Source organism: Callospermophilus lateralis, unplaced genomic scaffold (assembly GCF_048772815.1).
Source record: "Callospermophilus lateralis isolate mCalLat2 unplaced genomic scaffold, mCalLat2.hap1 Scaffold_592, whole genome shotgun sequence".
Taxonomy (NCBI): domain Eukaryota; kingdom Metazoa; phylum Chordata; class Mammalia; order Rodentia; family Sciuridae; genus Callospermophilus; species Callospermophilus lateralis.
Window position 1 is genome coordinate 149,536 of NW_027514558.1, and position 21,697 is coordinate 171,232.

Here is a 21,697-nt window from a genome sequence, read left to right on the forward strand (position 1 = left end):
GAGTAGAGGAGGAAAACTTGGCAAATTTCAGTGAACTGGACGCGGTGGTGGCCACATGTTGAGATACCTCAAAGGCAAGGTGTCATGATTTTATAGGCTACCCAGGTCTATTGGTTGGGGGACCTTTGACCTAGCTTCCTGTGCTTTACAATTAAAAATGTCTTTTTTTATATAGCTTTATTTATATGTGGTGCCGAGGATGGAACCCAGGGCCTCACACATACTAGGTGAGCACTCAATCGCTGAGCCACAAACCCAGCCCTTGATTTCTTTTAAAGACTTTCAGATGAGAAAAAACAAGAAGGAAACAGGGAGAGACACTATACAGCCTTCTCTGGACTTTGGCAATGAGGACTTTATTATACCCAACACTTACATTTTGCCTGTAACTTTTTTTTTTTTATCCTCATTTCCAGATTGGCACAGTGGTGCCCACCTGTTATCCTGGTGACTCTGGAGGCTGAGGCAAGAGGATCGCAAGTTGGAAGCCAGCCTGGGAATTGTAGCAAGACCCTATATCAAAATAATAATAATAATAATAATAATAGAAAAGACTGGAGCTGGTCATGTGGCTCAAGCGCTAGCGCGCTCGCCTGGCTTGAAAAAAATACAAGGAAACACACACATATACACAACCATTTGTTCCCGAATAGAAATGTAAATAGGGCCGAATCAAACAATTTGTTCTTCTTTCTTCCAAAGGCAAAAAAAAAAGTAAAAGAAAAGGTAGGCTGCTGGCTGCGCCCCACAGAGCTCCTTCCACAATGGTGTGTACAAAGGGACAGCTGGGGATTTCGGGTTTCTGCAATACAGGGCCGCAGACAGAGGCAGCTCAAGGAAGGGGGGTGGTGTCATGCACCCAAGGAGCAGGGGGTCCAGCTTATTCAAGTCCAGGGTGCCCTCTTTGAGATCTGGGTACCCCCTGGGATATACCTGGGGCCGCACCCTCTCCAAGTCCTGAGCACTCTAGGGGAGAGGTCGCCAGGGCCACAAGCTCTCCAAGTCTGGGGCACCCATGCCCCACCCCTCGTGAGCCCGCTCTTCGAGGAGTGTGGCTGTGTCCGTGCTGGGGCTCAGTATGCCGGCACCTAGTGCTTGGGCAGCAGCTGGCAGCCTCTTTTGACGTGGCTGATAACTTTCTGCTTGAGCTGCACCACTTGCTCACTCAGCAGGCTGGCGGTGGACTCCAGCTCCTGATCTGCTTCTTCACTTTCTTCTCCAAGTGCGAGATGCGCTCCAGCTTGCGCTTGTGTCACTTGGAAGCTGCCATGCATTTGGCCAGCTGTTTGCGATCTGGCTCTTGCGTGTCCACCTTGATGGTCCACAACGGCGGGCTCTCGTGGAAGCTTGGCATGTCTGCCACCATCTGTGGGTCCTCCTTGAGCGCTGCCAGGCACAGCGGACCCAGTGGTATGGGGGCAGCTGCAGTGGGAAGGGAATGGGATCGGCGGTGATGGGCACAGTGGCAGCACCCAGCACCCCTGGGATCCAGCTTAGAACGGTGCCTCCTCGTGGCCAGCTCACGGAGGTGGGGTGAATAGGGGCTACACGCTGGATGCTGTGCCAGAGCATCTTCTTTCAGTGCCACAGCAGAGGCTGCCCTACCAGTGCCAAGCTGGTTCTGCTTGTGCAAATCTTCCAGAGCCTTCACAAAGCCCTCGGTGAACTCCTACTCCTCCCTGGCTGCCACCTTGGGGTAGAGGAACTGCGTGCTTCTCCTGTGGTGGTGACCAGCCCTTTGGACTGGATTATGGCGCCCTCGAGCTCAGGAGAGGTGAGCTTGAGTAGCTCCAGATCTGGTGAGGACGGCAGAGGCGGGCGCCACTGCATTGGGGGTGCCCATCCCGCCCAGGGTGGCTGAGGTGGCGCAGCCGCTGTCTGGAGCAGCAACACCTGCTTGCTCAGGCTCAGTGTCAGGGTGTCCTTCTGGGGCACCCCAGGAAACAAGCAGCCCTGGGACGCTAAGTTGCTGCCATTGCCACTGGTGCTACCGCCCAGGCTCAGGGCCTCATTGCCTTAGAGGGGTGTTTCCACCTGAATGCACAGGTAGAAGGCGGGAGTGGTTGGGCCTCTGTGCCCGGCCCTCCCACAGCGGCTCCTCAGAAACATTGTTCTTAAGGGAGAAAAATTTAAAGCATTCCCTCTACAATTAAAAAAAAATGATGCCCTTTTTCTTCCACTTCTATTCAACAACATCCTTGAAACTCTATCCAAAACAATGAGAAGAAAGAATTAAAGATAAATAAGTAGGAAAAGAGGAACTCAAACTATCACTATTTGCTAATGACATGCTTTTATATTTAGAAAACCAAAAAATATTCACTTGAAAACTTTCTTTACTAATAAATAAATTCAGCAAAATAAACACCCATAAATCAAATGCATTTCTATACTTTAACAATGAATTCACTGTAAAAATAAAATTAGGAAAACCACCCCATTAATATGGCCTCAAAAAAAAAGAATAAAACAAAATACTTGGGAATCAATCTAAAAAAGAGTTAAAATACCTCTACAATGAAAACTACAGAACACTAAAGATAGAGATTGAAGATCTTAGAAGATGTAAAGATGTTCCAGGCGCTTGGATAGGCAGAATGATCATAGTCAAAACAGCCATACTAACAAAGTAGTTATACAGATTCAGTGCAATTTCTTTTAAACTTTCAATGACATTCTTCATAAAACTAGAAAAAGCAAGCATTAACTTAATTTGAAAAAATTAGGAGAGCCACAATAGCCAAAGCAATTCTCAACAAAACGAGTGAATCAGTAGGCATCACAATACTAGACCTTAAACTATACTAGAGAGAAATAGTTAAAAAAATTTTTAAAAGGTACCAAGAGACATGTAGACCAATCTCATGCTAGAAAAAATGCCAACAACATAAATTGGAGAAAAGATAGCCTCTGCAACAATTGGTGCTGGGAAAACTGGAAATCCATATGTAGAAAGATGAAATTAAACCTCTATCTCTCACTGTGCTCAAAAATCAACTCAAAGTAGATCAAAGAGTTAGACATGAGAATGGAAAACCTATGACTAAGAGAAAAAAAAATGGTCCACATCCTCATCATGTTAGCTTAGGACTTGACTTCTTCAACAAGATTCCTAAAATACAAAAAGGAAAACTAGGAATCAATAAATGGGATGGATTCAAAGAAAGAAGCTTATTCTTCACAAATGAAACAATCTATAACATGAAGAGAGAGCCTACAGAATGGGAAAATAAATCTTTACCACCACACATCAAATACAGCAGTAATCTCCAAGATATATAAAGAACTCAACAAACAATGCCAAAAAAGAGACATAACCCATCAATAAATGGACTAAGAAACAGAACAGACACTTTAGAGAAGAAGAAATATAACTGATCAACAAACACATACAACAGACAATCATCTTTAGCGAATTATAGAAATCAAAATCAAAGCTATTTCAATATTTCATTTCACTGCAGTCATAGTGGCAATTATTAAGAATACAAGAAATAATTTTTTTCATGAGAATGGGGGAGAAAATGCCGCAGTCTCTGGCTGGGCACAAATCACAAGCCACTCACAGCTTTGTAGATTCAAACAGCAATTCTTTATTCCTGAACTGTCACCGGTACTCTATGAACACGTTCTGGGGAAATTCACATTCTCTGCCCAAATCCACACCTCCACAGGGCTTCTGTCTCCCAAATATATTGTCTTAATCCCTAAGAACTCAAGAGGAACTCAGGCAGCAGGACACGCCCTATTCTAAACCGGGAACACCCTAAACAAGGATCCGCCCTGGTCCTTGAGCAAGGTCACCTTTCAGGAGTCCTTCCACTAAACAGCATGGGGATACGCTGGCAATGAGATTGTCATACCTACTTGGCTAATGGCTCCCAGCAAGAAAAGATACACTCATACATTGCTGGTGGCCACATCAATGTAGAGTAGGTCAATTCACAATAGCTAAACTATGGAAACAACCTAGGTACCCTTCAACAGATGAATGGATAAATAAAATGTGATATATATATAGATATATAATGTTTGTGTATGGAATATTACTCAACCCTAAAAAGAATAAAATTATGCCACTTGCTGTCAAATGGATGGAACTTGAGAATACCATGCTAAGCTAAATAAACCAATAGCAAACTTCCAAAGGCTGAATATTTCATCTGATGTGCAGATGCTAATTTATAATGGAAGGCACTAGGGAAGAAAAAAATCAGTTTGGATTAGAGGGAAGTGAAGGGAAGAAAAGAGGTATGAGATTTTGAAAGATTATGAATGGATCAGATATTATTACTTTGTACGCTTATACAATTACATGACTGATGCAATTCTACATCAAGAAAATTCTACAACAAGAAAAATGTGAAGGTATACTTCATTTATATTTACTGTGTCAATGCATTATACTGTTATATATGGCTAATTGTAACAAACGCAAAAAAGATAGAATAAAACAAATTACACACTATAAGAACTAAAACACTGTTGTACTGAAATAGAAGGCAACATACAAACCAATGAACAGAAAAGAGAAGAAGGATAAGCCCAGACAATCACTTCACACTCATATTTGAGAAGGGGGCCAATAATACAGAATGGATAAAGGATAGTTGTTGAGAACCACAGTCGAAGGGGCCCCAGCAAACTTTCAGACTGCCAGCTGATAATTGGCTCACAGCGGCCCCAGCAACATCTAGCTGACTGGCTCCTCTGCAGTGATGCTCATTGGGCTGTTTTCCTGCCACTTCAGGCCATGAAGCTGCTCATTGGGGGACTTTTTTGGCTCTGCCCACGTGACCCAGCCAATTGGCCTCAAGAGCAGGAGGATTGTGGGAGGTGGAGAGGCTTGAGGTGGAGAGAGAGGCTTGGGGGAAGCTGGTGGTGGCAGTTGGGCTCTGAGGGTTTTTTCCTGAGGAGCTGTTTTGTTTAGTCAGAAAGAGGAAAAGATTCAAGTAAAAGAGAAGGTCTTTTGAGCTAGTCAGACAGAGGAAGAAAGCTTAGAGCAGAAAAAGCCATCAGGGGAAAAGTTACAACAGGAGACTGCTACTAACACCTTTCTATCACCAGGGAGCATAAGTGACCAAACAACAGCACCACCACTACAGGAGACTGCTGCTAACATCTTTCTATCACCAGATAGTCTCTTTAACAGATGGTGCTAAGGACACTCAATATTTACATGGGGAAGAAAGAAAATACTGGTGTCCCATTTACCAATCTCTTCCCATCCTACTAAGGTGACAGATATGATCTTTCTCTGATTTGATCATTACACAGTGTTACATGTATTCAAATATCATGCTATACCACACAAGCAGATGAAGTTGCTATTTTAAAATCTAAAATAAAAAAGGAAGAAGAGCATAAGTTTGTGAGCAATAAAAACAAAACACAGAAGAAACACTTTACAACATTGCTTTAGAAAATGCTTCTTTGGCTATGACAGTAAAAGGACAGGGGACAGAATCATAAACAGACAAGTATAATTTCATTAAGACAAAAGCTTCTGCACAGCACTGTAAAGCATGAACAGAAAAGACTCAACTGTTTGAATGAGAGAAACTACTTTCACATCACCTGAGAAATGCATAAAGTCTAAAACACACAAGAAACACACAAAAAAAGTGTAAAGTCTCAAACACACAAGAAAATCCCTATGACTCTATTAAAATAATTGTTGAATGTAATGCAGAAATTAACACAAAGATCCTGAGATTAATTTATCAACTAGTGACAGTTTTAACTTTAGATTTCACTTTGAGCCATAAATCTTAGTTCTAGGAGTTTCTAGTACCCCCAAGTTTGTAATAGCATGTGTAGCACCAAATGAAATTTATCTGTGGAAGAAGCATCTCCAGTACTACTCCTCAGAATCTCCAGAATCAGATCAAGAAATATTTGCACATAATTAAAGATACTTAAGACACTAGAAAACAAGATACTATTGAATGAAAATCAGTAAAAACAGTAAATAATATATTTGAACCACAAAGGACATAAATTAGAATGACCTTGCAATTAATATCACGGATATATCTGAACTATGAGAAATGATTGATATTACAAAAACAAGAACCATGAAATTGTTTTGCAAAAGGTCACAAAGAATTTTTAAGAAAAGAATTTAATTTTTATTCTTAGTAATTTATTGGAGTATTCAACAGTAAAACAGGATTATGAGAAAATTAATAGTCTAGTAATCAAGACTGAAGATAATAATTCCTATGGAAAAAAGAAATGTGAAAAGTTATACATGTGATAGAAAAGGTAAAAAATAGGATATCTAAAGTAAAAAGTTTTAACAAAACTCTAATGTAAATTCTGGTAAGGTGGATGAGATACTATGTTGGAAAGATAGTACATGCAAAACTAATGGCAGTGAATTTCACAACTGATAATCACAAGTTTAATATAACTAAGTAGACTCAATAAAAAAATCAATCAATTTACATCAGAATGAACTGCCAAATCACCAGGGACATAATGACAGTTTTAAACAGAGATAGCAAGGAAAGATAGATAATTTATAAATGAATGACTAAAAAGACACCAAAGCACATCTAAGAAACAACAGTAAGTATGTGTTAAGAGGGTAAAAGAAAATCTGGGTCTCCTGAAAATTGATTATGCAGCAGATACAAAATATATAGAAAAACAGAAACATAGGTGAGTAAACACACAAAAATGAAGAAATATGGGTTTACCACAAGCATATTTTTACTAAACAGACTTCAAAAAAGAGATTATCTTTCAAATAAATCACCCTAAAAGGAAGTACAAAATTTGAATCAAATGAGCAAAGAGCTAATATTGTGGTTAACATATAGATAAATGTGATCAAACTGCATCTGACAAAATATTATGCAGATAATTTTTAAATTAATATTTTAATAAAAATCAGTTTTAAAACACTTGCAATTATTAAGGAGGAAGAAGATTATCAGATTTAAGTGTTTCTATCTACCTACCTACCTACCTACCTATATATTTAGTTAGATTCTTTTATTAGGTAGCTTTTCTCCTGCTTTGATCAAAAAACCTCAGAAGAACAATTTTAAAAGAGGAAAGTTTATTTAGAGCTCATGTTTCAGAAGTCTAAGTTTATAGAAGACCAACTCCATTCTTTGGAGTCTGAAATGAGGCAAAACATCATGGCAGGAGAGGGTAGCAGAGGAAAGTGGGTCAGGACACAGCACCGGGAAACAGAGATAGAGCTTAGCTCAACCAGGACAAAAATATATACCCCAAAGGCCCACCCATAGGGACCCACTTCCTCCAGCCACACCCTGCCTGGCTGGAGTTACCATCCAGTTAATCCCTATCAGGGGATTAAGATTCTCATAACCTGATCATTTGACCTCTGAACTTCTTGCCTAGTCACACACCAGCTTTTGGGAGAGACCTAATATCTAAACCAAAACTCTTTGGTTAGAGACAATAATCATAAAAATTTAAAGCCACCAAGGACATATTTATAAACATGAATGTACCTAAAAATTAGCTTTAATTATAAATTAATAATTCAAAAATCACACATTTTAATTATATTTTAATCATAAGTTAATAACTCCTATGTTGTTTAGCATTGCTGGAATAAGGATTGGTTTCAGTATCTAGAGAATTTATTGCAGCTTTTGGTTAGGAATAGACCTGACAAAACTGTTGCTATTAGACTGTATGCTTAGTCTTAGTTCTGTTGGCATGGATTAAATGTATTAAAAGACTCGACTTGAGTCACAATTTAACACCTTCTGTTCGCACAATAAATTTTCATTATTCCAATTTACAGAATGAGTGTGAGTGGTTTGGAATAGTTACTGCAGACATTAATATTGCACTTTTAAAAAAATAACTTATGAATAAATGCTAACAGCTCTGTAAAGTACTTTTACTGGTTGTTGTATGAAATAAAAACAATAAACCTTGATAATGTTGGAAATGATTCAGAACAAGATTTCAAATATTTAAAATTAGTTATATCTTATAATTTTATTTGACATATTTTTACCTTTCATGTGTACATATGCGATGAGCATTAGCAATAATTATTGATTTATTAATAAATTACTAATAAAAATACATAATTAACACTATCATTTAAAAAAAATTTTTATTGTTGGTTGTTCAAAACATTACATAGTTCTTGACATATCATATTTCATGCATTTGATTCAAGTGGGTTATGAACTCCCATTTTTACCCTGTATACAGATTGCAGAATCACATCAGTTACACATCCACTGTTTTACATACTGCCATACTAGTGTCTGTTGTATTCTGCTGCCTTTCCTATCTTCTACTTATTTTGTATTTGCTAAGAGTTGCTAGTGGCATAACATATGGTCTGAGAAAAAATTGTATTCATGCATTCATGGATGAAGGATTATATATATGCCTGATAAGTCTAAATTATTGATTGTATTATTGAATTCTATAGTTTCTTTGTTTAGTTTTTCTTTGGAAGAGCCATCCAGTGGTGAAAGTGGTGAGTTAAAATCACCCAGAATCATTGTGTTGTGGTCTATTTGACTCTTAAACTTGAGAAGAGTTTGTTCGAAGTGAACTGTTTTATTCAGTTTTTTTTTTGCTGCTGTGATTAAAAGGACCCAACCAGAACAACTGTAGATGAGGAAAACTTTATTTGAGGGCTCACAGTTTCAAGGGTCTTAATCCATAGACATGGGCTTTATTCCTCAGGTCTCCAGGTGAGGCAAAACAACAGGGAGAAGAATGTGGCAGAGCAAAGTGGCTCACATGATGACCAGGAAGCAGAGAGAGAGAGAGTCCACTAGACATATACAAATATATACTGTAAAGCCCTGCCCCCAATGCCTATCTCCTTCAGCCACACTATACCCACCTTCATTTATCACTCAGTGAATCCCTATCATGGGATTAATTCACTGATTTGGTTAAGAATCTCACAACCCAAATATTTCTCCTCTAAACCTTCTTGCATTGTCTCACAAGTGAGCTTTTAGGGAACACCTTACATCCAAAAACCATAACCAAAACCAAATTTCGAGTCTGACACAAAGTAAATATTCCATAGTGATAACAACTAATATGTATTACATACAGTATGAAGAAAATGGAGTTTCAGCATTTTTATTTTATTTATGTGTTTAATCCTCACAAAATTCTTTGAAATTAAAAGTAACTGTCCTTGACTGGCAAGCTCTCCAGCCAAATTCTAGATTATTGTCTTTTTTTTTAATCTCTTCTTGGAGTCTGAGAGAATTTCTGGGCACCTTTATACATAAGACAACTCAGGAGAATCAAGTAGCAACTCTTTCTCCTTACTCTTGCAAACACTTTCATAAAATGTATTTGACAAAAGTCTACAGAAGCAATTTCCTCTTAGAATTCAAGACTTAAAGGAGGGGGTGGCCCTTCCAAATTCCTCTTAAACCCACATTAGAATGGAGACTTGAAGTAGACAGTATGGTGAACCTGACTCATGGCTAGTTTACCCAAATCTCTCTGGTCATCCCTTTTATTTCATTGGTTCTCAGTGATTGGTCATTTATCATTTATCATTATGATGGGTCATTTATCATTATCATTTTTTTCTTTGTTTTCTGCTATGTGTTAATTTTCCTGTCCCTTTACTTTCTGACGATAGGTCCATGCCTCATTGGAAATCATATTCTCCATGATGCTGTAGTCTCTCCCAGGAGCATTCAATAATGGGGGTGGACTTTTGAGCTCTTGTCACTGTGACTGATACAAAATACTGGTATCTTTTCTGCAGAGCTTAAGGATGCAATTTATTGTCATGAGTCAAGATTGTTTCCATAAAAAAGACTCTTTTCCTCCAGAGCTACCAGTGTACACACCGAAAAAGCCAGAACAAAGTGGTGAAAAGAGGGTTCAGGGATGGCCAGCAGCTTAATATGACTGAAAATATGTTCACCATTATAAAACACTTGACATTAAACTACTAATGAACAAATGCTATTTCCCTGGTTAAAATCCCCTGTGGGTTGGTCATGACCTGAGCTCTAACATCTGTTCACCATTCACTAGCATCATGACTCCTAGGCCCTTTACATTTAACTGCCCGACCCTCCTGAGATCTCAATTGACAGACTATCCTAAGGATTTTCCTATTTTAGCATTAAATTTTTTCCTTTAAGCTTGGCTATTCGTTCTCTGTAAAATATAAATTGTAAAAGCTGACAGAGGTATAAATATGAATTCAGAAGTGAAAACTTTTTTGACCCGCTCAGGTAGATTTAATATTTCTATGAGTAGGGAACAATTGAAAATATTAATATTGGGTCTCTTCACATTGAATGCAATTATATGTTTACATCCAAAATTCTTAAATCTTTGTAAATTCTTGGAATAAAGAGGGTACTGCAAGCATGGTATTTCTAAGCCCTCAACCCAGCAATGAAATATAGCTCAGGTGAGTTAATTTATCCTCCAGACTAAATACTACTCCTGCAGATAAAACAAAGCAAACCTGGCATCATCTTCAAGGGCAATGGATAGGGAGTCCCACAAGAAAGAGACAACAACAATAAAAATGAAGAAAAGCAAAGAGAAAACCAATAACAAAATGGTTGATATAATTGCTCTTATTTTCATGAATTACCATGAACATAAGTATTTAAATGCACTAGTCAAGTATATTTAGTCAAGTGTATTTGACTAAAGACTGGCACAATTGGAAAGAAAATATGGACTCCACCATGTGCTGTTTGCAAGATACCCACCCACTTGGTAGTCAATAAAATAGGAGTGTAAAAAGGAAAAGAAGATAATACGACAACAAGAGTAATAAAAACAGATCAAGCTGTGATATATTAATAACTGATGATGTAGGCTTTAGAAAAAAATTATTGTTAACACAGAGGGAAATGATAGAAGGATTAATCCTACATCAAGGCTCAATGATCCTGATGGTTACTTTAAACAGCACAGACTCAAAATACATGAAGTAAAACTTGAGCTGAAAAAGAAATAGACAAATCTACAATTATAATTAAGGGCTTTAGGGCTGGGGTTGTGGCTCCGTGGTAGAGCACTTGCCTAGCATGTATGAAGCCCTGGGTTCAATTCTCAGCACCATGTATAAATAAATAAAATAAAGGTTCACTGACAACAAAAAAAATATTAAAAGTAAAAACTTAAAAAAAATTAATTGCTTTAATAATCTGCTTTCCACAACTAATATGAAGTAATAATCAGAAAAATGCAAACATGGCCAACCAACAGGATATAAGTCACACATGTAGAGCACTTCACCTGAAAGAATCAATAAAATTAACAAAATTCTAGCTGGCAAAAATATAAAATACACATTACCAATAATGTGAATGAAGTAGAGAATATAATTACAGATCTGTATCCATTAAAATGATAAATAAGGAATATAATGAATAGCATTATTTTCATAAATTCATAAAGTCTTGAAAATCCCAAAGCATCTAAACTCAGCCAAGATTAAAAACACAACCTGAAGAGTGTATCCATTAAGCAAACTTAATTTTCAATTAAAAGTTTCCAGACCTAGATTTTTCATGGAAATTTCCAGGAAACATTTAAAGAAGAACGAGCAAGACATAACCACAACTTAATGTATGAAGCCAATTTTAAGCAGATACCAAAATAAGTCAGAGATTGTGCAAATTAAACAAACAAATAAATAAATAAAGGCTACAGAATAATATCTTTCATGAATTTCAACACAACTCTTCAACAAAAGTTTGACAAATTAAAATCAAAGTATACAAAAGAATTATATATCTTGAAGGAGTGTGTTATATTCCAGGGATACAAGGCTGGTTTTGTTTTCTAAAATCCATTGCTTTAATCCACCATCTCAAGATGCTGAAGAATAAAACATGTGATCATCAATTTGTGCATAAGAAACATTTGAAAGAATGTCACATCAACTAATTATTTTTAGAAACACTTCAGCACATTAGGAATAGAGAATTACTTCAACTTTATGTGGAACATATGTACGATTCTATAGTAATTATCATCTTGACAGTGGACAAGTTAATGAACTCTGCAATTTGTAACCAAGGATAACTATTCTCACCACATCTACTCAATATGATACTACAAATTTTACTCACTATAATAGACAGGAGAAACATGACATGCGGTTTGGAAAGAAAGAATGAAACTGTCCCTATTTGCAAATGACATAATTGCCTATAGGAAGTATCTCAAATAATCCACAAAATAATTCCCAGAAATAATAAGTAAAATGATCAAGTTTGTAGGATACAAGATCACATAAAAAGCTACTCTATATACTAAAATCAATAATGTAGAAAACAAACCATAAAACCTTATAGAAATATTCTTAAGAAAATTAAATATTTAGGTATACACTAAAGAGAATACACACATATACACACACAATCTACACTCTGATGTTTGCAAATTACTGATGAAAGAAATCAAAGAAATTCTAAATAAATTAAGAGAAACACTGCATTCATGGATTAAAAAAACAGCATAGTAAAATTGTTAAATTTCAAAAAATAATCTGTAAATTTAATACAACATTGGCCTGCATTTTATAATAATTTTTAACATACACAGGTTTATTTTAAAATTATAATGGAACAGCACAAGTCCTAGAAGAGCTAAAACCATCTTAAAGAAAAAAGAATTTACTAAGGTTAGTAAAAAGCTATAGTCATCAAAACAGTGTGGTAGTGGAGGAGTGATAGAAACCAAACCATGAAACAAAGTGTAAAAATATAGAAACAGACTCACAAATATGCTTACATTGGTTATAATGCTTTTATTGTTTGAACTGATACATAATTATTATCCATGTTTATGGGGTTGCATTTGAAGTTACAATACATCTGTATATAGCATAGATCAAATCAGGACAAACTTATCTATATCATCAAACATTTACCATTTCTTTGTGATGAGAGCATTTAGAATCTTTGCTTTTACTTTAGGAAAATATAGTATGTTGTTATGTTTGCACAATTCTTAAATTGTTCTGTTCCTTGAAATGATCACCCTGAGTGTAGCAGGGACATTTTCAACTAATATAAGAGTGGACTTGGAAAGACCATTTGGGAGACCAATGCAATGGTGCATTGCAATGGTCACTTGTCCTGGGGTAGGGGATAATAGAATGAGGACACATTCAGAAACTAAGGTAGCATTAGTAATGTTTATTAGGTGCTGGATGGCTGGCAGAGTGTGTGGGTAGGAACTCATAGATATGCCTTCTATTTCCTGACTTTCCTTACTGGATATATGGTGGAAACAACGATTTGGCAAAGACTAGGATAAAAAAAATCCAGTTTTAGGAATTACTGCAACTTTTGAAAATATTTTGATAGCAATATTGATTAGTTAAGTGTTTTTAAAATGTAATTAGATCAAGTAAGCAGTTAGGCATTTAAATATGGACTTTGCAGGGATGGTAGGTTTGATCACCATATGGATAATCATTAAACTACACATAAGGATGAAATGGACAAAGAATAGATTTGAACTGAGAAAAGATTACAAAAGCTAATTACAAGAAACACCCAGCATTTATTACTTAAAATTGGTCAATAGGCCTAGAAAATATATTAATGAAGAAAGCCAACTATATAATAGAAAAACTCTTCTGCTTTATGATCTACTTTTAACTGAACTGTAAGCGACAGGACAGATTTTTATAGCATGTGAAAAGTTAAAAAAAAAAAAAAAAAAGCAAAACAAACTCAGAATTCAGTGGCCTAAAATTAAAATGACATTTGTTTTTATTCCTTCTAGTACTATGAAATGACTGAGGTTAGTTGGAAGGTTCTTACAAGGCATCTTTCGTTTTCTGAGATGGTATCTGGGTTTGAGTCATCCAAAGACTTGATTGCCCAAGATGGATTACTGTTGGCTTGGAGCTCAACAGGAACTGTCAGCCAGAAAACCTCCACCGGCATGATACAGAATATCCCAAGAGTAGCATTCCATGGAAGTGAACAGAAACTGCCCATTATCTTACAACCTGGGGCAGAAGGTGACACAGCATTAATCCTACCAAATTCAAAGATAATACAGGGAAGTCCAACTTCAAGAGGGCAGAAAAATCAACTCCACATGGGGTAGTGACATATGAATTTGAAATTTTTAACCCAACAAATTTAAAATAATTAAAGATAGTATTCAAAGACAAAGATGGTCAACTCTGATAAAGGAAGATAAGTATTTTAACAATACCAAAAATGGCAAATAGACCTTCTTGGGATCACCTCTTTCTACATTTTAATGTATCTATTTTTTTTTCAAATTAACTAGAGGCATGTTTCTTTTATCATTCAAATTAAACAAAATATAGAAATAAAATAGGGAAACAATAATAGGTACTCTTTTTCTTTTTTTACATTTTTTACTATATAGCTCAGGTCTTTATAGAACCTTTTCCATAATGAATTAATGTAATGATTACAGAATGCTGTTCAATTCAAACTTTGTTTCTGTTTAATATAAAGCAAAATAATTCTCTCTTCTCAAATATACAACTGCAAAACAAAGCTGGAATTCTTTGGAGAAAAAATCCTTTAGAACTACTTTCTAGTACCTAAATCACAACGTGACATAAATTTGTATCTTGAATGTGTTTTATAAAAATCAGAACATCAAGAAACAAGCAAACATATAGATAGTGGAAGAAGTTTAAGACCATGGTTTTGCCTTTGATCAAATGTTGCATTCATATAAAGTACCACATAATTATGATGATTATGTAGTTTTTCATTCATTAACATGACTTCTTTGTTAAAGTGTGACTTCTTATTTATACCATGAATTGTCTCAAGGACTCAAATCAACTTACATGTGAAATAGAACTAAAAGGAGCTTCATGGAATGCAGTCAATCACACTGTATAATGTAGAGTATAATAAAAAATGCTGATCCATTAAAGGGGAAAATCAATCTAGTATACTCTGTGACAAACAGTAGCAAAGTCTATAAAAACATTTTAAATTGTCAAAAAAATATGTGAGGAAAAAGACAAGCAAAATTGTACTTTTAAACTTAGAAACTTGTAGGTAAATTTATAGTTGAGGTTATAGGGCGAGGAAATAGGAATGGTAAGAAAGAGTCTGAGTTGACATGGTGTATCTATTCAAGTACAAGAACTCTGAGAAATGATAGGCCTGGATTGCTATTCAAGGATTTCAAGCATAACAATAAATAATTCATTTTGAACTTTGGAAGCATGTGGAGGGAAATCAATAAACAAGAATTCCTTAAGCTCTGGGTATGAAAAATAAAGCTTTTGTTTTATTTGGAATGGATACATTCTTATCCATATCATAATGCATTTATCATTGTCTTACATATGTATGTACCACATTTATCAAGTGCAGATATAAACGTGAAACACAACAGCCATATAGACACTTGGCAGTGATTGAATTTAGCTTCAAATTCCCCACAACAGTTGACTGACACGTCTGAAAGTCTTTGAGTGTTTATTTCCCTGTCTCCTTTAAAATCATTGCACATAGGCAGTGCACTGTCATATATAGTAATCGAGAATGTGACAAGTATTCTGGGATAACAGCTATCAGACAAGTGAAAACTATGAGCAAGTAAAAAGGTAATGCTTCAACAGCCATACAAACCTGAAAGCTTCTATCCTGATTTGTTTTATCTACACACCAGTGATATAAATGTAAAGTATAAAAAGTTATTCATGGAAATAAAATAGAAAATGTAATTTATGTTAATTATATACAGTATATCCTATTATATTTAAAACATCATTGTATATTTTTTTGATGTTTGGTATCAGATAAAACAGAGAGAGTACATTACTCCAGCACTAGTGATCAACCCATAAATAGCCAAGTAAAACCTTATTTTCACTTGTTGGGTCAAATATAAATATTTCCTGAAGTAAAATCTTTTAAAAATTGAGGTATATCTTGCTTACAGCAAAGTTCAACAATCTCTCGTTTGTAGTCTAATGAATTTTGACTATTTACACATGCATGCTGCTCAAATCATGATACATAATATTTTATAACCCTCTGTGCCTGTTATGGTTTGGATATGAGGTATCCTCCAAATGCTTCTGTGCTAATGCAGGAATAGTCAGAGGTGAAAATGATTAGATTACAAGAGCAATAACCCCCTAATCAGTCCCATCTGAGTTTTAATGGACTGCCTGGGTGGTAACTGTAAGCAGGTGGGGAATAACTGGGTGAGGTGGGTCAATGAGGGTATACCCTGGAAGGGTGCATCTACCCTCTGGCCCCTTCCCCTATCTCTCTGCTTCCTGCCTTCACCATGAACTAAGCAGCTTTCCTCCATCAAGCCCTTCTGCCATGATGTTCTGCCTCATCTTGGGTCCAGAGCAATGGGGTCCGCCATGGATGGACTTTAAAGTTTAAAACTGTGATCCCCAAATAAACTTTTCTTCCTTTAAGTTGTTCTTTTGAGGTGTTTTGATCACACAGTAAAAGGCTGACTAAACCACGCCCTGTCTCAAATGTTTCAAACACCTTCCCTGAGGGGTTTTTCTGTCTTCTGTCACTGAAGCCCACTTTTTTCTTCTTCTCGAACTTCACAGAATGGAATCACTAAGTATGCTCTTCTTTGTGTTTGTTTGTTGTTCAACATAACGTCTCGGAAAAATGTCTATAGTGTTGTGTGTATTAGTGGTCCCTTCTATTACTGTCCCATTTTCTGTTGAAATGATGTGCTGCTAATTATTTTTCATTCTTCCATATATTAATTATCAGTCTGTTTCTTATTTTGAACAAATGATGCACCAGAGAAGATAGATGGGTGAAAATAAGCACATAAAGATATTTCAGCATCATTAGATTTTAGGGAAATGTAATTGAAATAAATAATGGCATCGCTATACATTTATTACAATGGTGAAAATGAAATTACTATACCAAGTATTTATAAAAATAATGAGCAATCAGAATTCAGATAAACTAGCACAAGGAAGTGAACATGGTATAACTTTGGAAAATGAGAAATGTCTTATTAAACATTAAATATATGTCTACCTTATGATCTAGACACTCGTTCCTTAGGTCAATAAATGGAAACTGATGTCCATGAAAAGCTTTCACATAAATGTTCATAGCAAGCTTTCTTTGTTATAGCTCCAAATTGGGTACACCCAGGTTCATTTTCAGTCAGCAGTGGAAAGTGTTGAACTGATACACACACTATTGATAAATTTCAAAATAGCAATACTAATTGAAAGAAACTGGAACATAAATGTCCACACTGTATGGTTCCATTTATATAGCATTTTGGAAAATTCAAACTAATGGATAGTATTATATACATCATAGTGGGTGTTGGGGTCTAAGAAGCCGGAATGAGAGGAAGAGATGCAAAGTCATGAGGGATCAAATTTGAATTTGACCATAATTTCAAAGGCAGATGCTTTGGTAAAATCTCACAAGTTGATATTCATATATATATATATATATATATATATATATATATATATATATATACATATATATATATATATATATATTTTTTTTTTCTGTACTGGAAATTGAACCCAGGTGCACTCCACCACTGAGCTATATTCCCAGCCCTTTTTATTTTATTATTTTGTATATGTTTTTGGTACTAGGAATTGAACTCAAGGGAACTCAGCCACTGAACCATATCACCAGTCCTATTTTGCATTTTATTTAGAGACAGGGTCTCACTGAGTTGCTTAGTGCCTTGCTAAGTTGCTGAGGCTGGCTTTGATTTCACAATCCTCCTGTCTCAGTCTTCCCAGCCCTGATGTATATTTTGTTTGTTGTACATTATCTTTAAAAGTATAAAAATGCATCATATTTCACTTATACCACTAATGTGCAAAATTTCAGTACTCTTGATCTTTTAAAATTTAGATACTATCATTTTAGTTGTATTTTAATTTTTCTGCTTAACCACATTATTTAGGATGTGTTCTTACACTTACTTTCATATTCTTATTCTTTTTGAATGACTTATTTGTTTTTGATGCCCACGAGCTGAAGGTCACTAGGAAAACATCTGCCATGAACTATAATTGGGACTTTTACTTGCTCCAGTGGGGTTGGGGGGCGGTGGTACACCATGGGAAATCACAAGACTTCTCAATAGAAGACTATGAGGAAAGGTCACAATAAGTTGTGAACTTCCATTTGTTTGTGTTGAAGAAAATAAAGTGTGTTTTGGTTAGATCTTCTCAGAAAGCAGGAATAATATAGTATGAAAAAAAATTCTATCCAAGACATGGGAAGGATGAAGTGTGGCTAAACCTCTAATTGGCATAATATCAGCAGGCATTCGTGGTAGCTGGGAGAGGAGATTATTTGTCAGGTTTGTGGTTTGAACTATTTTATTGCTTCTCTCTGTGCTGGGACATGATTGTGAAGGGTCTTGCTTTGTGTCACTGCACTGTTGTCACAGACTGGCCTTTTATGATATTGGTATTATGTGAAATTGTTTTGCAGGAGAAACCTACAGCCCAGCTGAGAGTGTTGAAATAGCCACCAACGGATGGCTTTTAAGTTGTCAAGGTTGCTGTTTTCATATTAAATGTCTTTCCAATCTTAATTTAGAGTGTATGCTTTTGATTAATGAAGTTGACCAAATTATGCTAGATGCATGTATGAATATGCCACCACACATTCTAATTTTATATATAACTATAATTCATCAATTAAAATAAATAAATAAATAAATAAATAAAAGAAAAACTATTAAAGTAAAGGAATGAGATCAGGGAAGGGAGGAGGGGAGGCAAAGGGATAGTACTAAGGATTTAGATGGAGAAAACTATTTTATATGCATTAATGAATGTGTCAAAGTGATCCTGACTGTTGTGTATAACTATAATGTACTAAAATAAACACTAATTAAATTAAAACAGATTTTTAGGCAGTCTTCATACATTCTGCATATAAGATACAAGTTCTGGATAAATCTATCTGTCTATCTAACTATCTATCTATCATCTATCTATCTATCTATCTATCTATATGTATGCCCACATCTGTATCTATCTTTACATCGGGAAGCTTCTCCATAATCTTTTACTTATTCACACCATATATTTTTTGATAGACAGAAATTATTATTATTAATCTTTTTGGGTACTGGGGATTGAACTCAGGGACACTCGACCACTGAGTCACATCTCCAGTCCTATTTTGTATATTTTTTTAGGACAGGGTCTCACTGAGTTTCTTCATGTCTCACTAAGGCTGAGGCTGGCTTTGAACTCGGGATCCTCCTGTCTCAGCCTCCTGAGAGACTGAAATTGCAGGTATGCACCACCATGCCTGGCTGGACAGAAATTCTTAATTTAATGAAATTCTATTTAGTTATTATTTTCTTTTAGTTATAATACTTTTTGTATTTTTAGGCATCGTTTCCCTACTCCAAGGTCATTGAGATAATCCTCTATATTTCATTGTATAAGTGTTGTATTTTTGATTCAGAATTATAATCCATACATATTTAATTTTTCCATATATAAAACATAAGTTGAAGTATTGTTTTTTCCACTTATTAAAACATGTAATGCACATCAGCATCACTCAAGGCAATGACATAGGAAATAATGAACAAGACACCACTCATACTCAACTTAGCTATATTCCGATTGTTCCAAAGTGCCTGTAAGTGAAATGCTTGTGCATTTGAACAAAGGCTTTATGAGTAAACAATCTTGCAGCACACTATTTACCAAGACTGAATTTGTTAGATTAAATAAACATGAAGTAGGTTTACATGAAAAGATCCTATTTTTTTGCCCTCAGTGTTTTTGGAAATTAGAATATCCCTTACAAGAAGTTTAGAAAATATAGTCATCTTTTTAGGAATGTGTTTTTAGCATAACTGTGCAGTTTCCCATAAGTGTGAAACACATATAGCTTTCAGAAAACCATCAAATGTTCACAAATTTTCTTTGTATATTTTGAAACAAAAATCGTGGTCTATATATAATGTTATTCATTCATAAAAAGGAAATCATTTCATTTACAACAACAAAGATGAAACTCAAGGGCAATATGCTAAGTGAAATAAATCAGATAGAGAAATACAAATTCCACATGCTTTCACCAATGTGAGGGTTGAACTCATAGAAGCAGAATAATGGGAAGATGTTGGTCAAAAAGTACAAAACACAAGATGTTGAGTCATAAGATGAATATGTTCTGAGGATTATGGTGACTGGTTAACATAGTCATTGTATACTTGAAATTTGTTAAAGTGAATCTTAAATGCTTTCACTGTACACATACAAAGATAACTATGCAAGGTTAACTAGTTGGTTTATTGTAGTGACTTCAGATATATATATTTATGTGTAAATATATATATGTAAGCATCACCTTGTACAGGGAAAATATATTCAATTATTTGTCAATTATATCTCCATGAATCTAGAAAAATCAAGGAATTATATTTTTCTTGTAATATGTGTGCAAGATGCATTTTAAAAATGATATGCATAATAAAAATGATTAAAATTCAATTCTTCAAGAGAAATCTCTGATAATATTATCACAATCATATCATATACATTATTCATGAAAACTTTAGTCATGCTACAATCAGATATATGCTACATGACTTTTTAGAATCACTTCCTTGGAATTAGTGTGATTGACTATTATTTCAAAATGTTACATTTTGACATAAAAGCTGAATTACTATTATATTGGAATCACTTTCAATGATTATGTCAGATCATAGGAGCAAAAATGACTGTATGTTATCATTTACAAACACATTTTTTAATAGAGACAGACTTTGAGATTTTAAATTTGTATGCAAAAGTTTTGCTTGCTAATTAAAATTTAAAGTTACATTTTATTAAAATCTCTGATATAAAATCTCTTGGCAACACGAAACAGTCTGCATACTAGCAGTAAAATAATAAAGAAGACAAGAAACAGCTGCAAATTGAATGCCTAAAAATAAAATCACATAAAATAGCAATCACAAGCATAGACCCTATGATTTTCTTATATAGTATAAGGATTTGTATTTTATTATTTGGGTTTACAGCATATAGAAATGTTTAAATAACCTATGGGTTTCATTGCAAAACAATTTCCTTCTGTCTGAAAACAAATAATTTAGAAAACATTTATTATGAATCAATGGAGCAACATTCCCTCTAGTCCATTCTACTTCTTATTACGCTATCTTTAAAAGTGCCTAAGAAAGGATTTAAATTTATCACTGCTCGTTAAACCTGTAAAAACTCATGTTAATTGGATGTCAGCCTATTTTACTTACTTACATGCTTACTGACATTAAGGGCCATGTGATTTAAAAGCAACCTAAAGAATATGAAGAATATTTACAATATTTACTAGCTTATAAAGAAATAAATATGGGTTCTATCCCCCATTAAACCACAGACAATGTGCAATAAAAGAAGAGATCACTTTTTAAAAGACAGTCTGAAGACATATTTCTTTATTTAATTGAAAGATCTCAGTTTAAACCATCAATATCTGAAAAACGTGAATTCACAGTCCTTAGAAATGTTTTGCTAAAGAATATGACATAAAGGTACATGTCAACATTAATAGTCTTTGTTCATGCTTGGTTAGGAGAATAGATTTCACAAATTGTGGTATATACACACTTAATATTTGAATGTGTAAGTAGAAGAAAATTCTTCTTTTCAGTATCTCAAAAATCTGTTATTCAACCAGGAGTATAACTCTGT

General features: G+C 35.0%; 1 pseudogene; it reads right to left on the reverse strand.

Annotated features, from left to right (window-relative positions):
• Positions 1-1,073: 1,073 nt before the first annotated feature.
• Positions 1,074-2,109, reverse strand: LOC143640720 (transcription factor JunD-like; annotated as a pseudogene).
• Between the last annotated feature and the right edge of the window lie 19,588 nt (positions 2,110-21,697).